This window comes from Ursus maritimus, unplaced genomic scaffold (assembly GCF_017311325.1).
Source record: "Ursus maritimus isolate PB19 unplaced genomic scaffold, ASM1731132v1 scaffold_2, whole genome shotgun sequence".
Taxonomy (NCBI): domain Eukaryota; kingdom Metazoa; phylum Chordata; class Mammalia; order Carnivora; family Ursidae; genus Ursus; species Ursus maritimus.
The window spans coordinates 38,209,295-38,210,693 of record NW_024424452.1 but is presented as its reverse complement, the minus strand read 5'-3'; positions in this window follow the sequence as shown (position 1 = coordinate 38,210,693).

Here is a 1,399-nt window from a genome sequence, read left to right as displayed (position 1 = left end):
GCCGCGCCTCTGCAGGCCCATGCTCCTCGCAGTGGGCGCCGCCGCCGGGCTCGCCCCGAGGCTGGCGGAAGGTGGGCGGCGCGCCTGGGGTGGGTTCCTCCGTGCCGAGACCGTGGCTTGGGGGGTGGGTGTGGGCAGCAGACGCGTAGCGAGCGGGAGGCGCTGGGCGTGAGAGGAAGCAAGTCCGAGGGCGCGTGCGCGCGGGGGCCGGGGCGCGGGCCCCCTGAGGTGGGGTCCGCCATGGCGCCCCCAGGGAGGTGGGCGGCGAGATGCGGGTCGGCGGCGGGAAGGGCCGGCCCAACTTCTAGGGGTCCTGGGAACGGAGCCCCGCATCTCCAGGGCTTGGCAGCGGTGCCCTGGAGCCCTCCCCGTCCTTCCCCAGAAGGGAGCGCACGCCCTGGAAGTTCGCCTATGTGCTGTCTCCTCACCCAGGGTCCATCCGGGGCCTCGCCTGCCCAGCTGCCCGGCCCACTGTCCCAGGCCTGGAAGCTGACCTGGAGCCCTGAGGAAGGGCTAGGGCCAGGAGCCCCAGCAGGCCCGAGAGTGAGGCCGCTCTGCAGAGAGCAGTTTCCTGCGGGGGGAGGACCAGGGAGCCTCAAGTGGGCCGTGGTTGATAGCATCAACGACAATGACCCTCCACGGGTTCCTAGTAGAATGACCCAGATTTCCCAGAAAGTGTGCTGGAGGCAGAACACGGCCTTGGAAACATCTTGTGGGTCCCGGAATCCCTGCTGGGACTGAGGAGGGGGCTCCGCTGGCCAGCCTCCTGTTTGCTGCACCGAGCCAGCCCTCACCCACCTTAGTCTCCCCTCCTGGGGAAGAGACACCACTCCTTTAAGGCATGTTTGGGGGAGCGGTAGGGAGTTGCCTTTGGCTGCAGGCCCAAGACGGGGCCTCCCATGGGGGAGGCAAGCCTGGACGCGGGGGTGTTGGACCATGCCCAGTGTTTGCCCCTGCCCCGCACAGGTAGGGGGAACTCCCAGGTGAGGCGCTGCCCCAGGGGCACTGAGCCACTCCCGGCTGCTGCTGCCCGTGGGTGGAGGAGGCAGGCCCTCTCCTGCCAGCCTCTTGTGGGGCCAGTCTGGAAGAGGCTGTGCAGCACGGGGCACTGAGCCTCTGGGAAGCCTCTGGCCCCCTTCTCCTTGGAGCCCAGGGCAGACCCCTTTCCTGACACTAGGGAGAAGAGGCTGGGCTGTTTGTGGCAGGCGGGTGGGAGCCATTATTTGGTGCCCACTGTGTGGCAGGCACAGCACGCGGCAGCTTGCACACCTGGGCTTTTTGAGGTGATCTGCGACTTTGCATGCGCCAGGGCTCTGAGAAGTGAGCCAGGGGTCCGCTCCTTGTGCTGCGTCAGTGGGGACCCCTGGGTCGGAGACCCCTGGTGCTGGCCCGCGGCTGC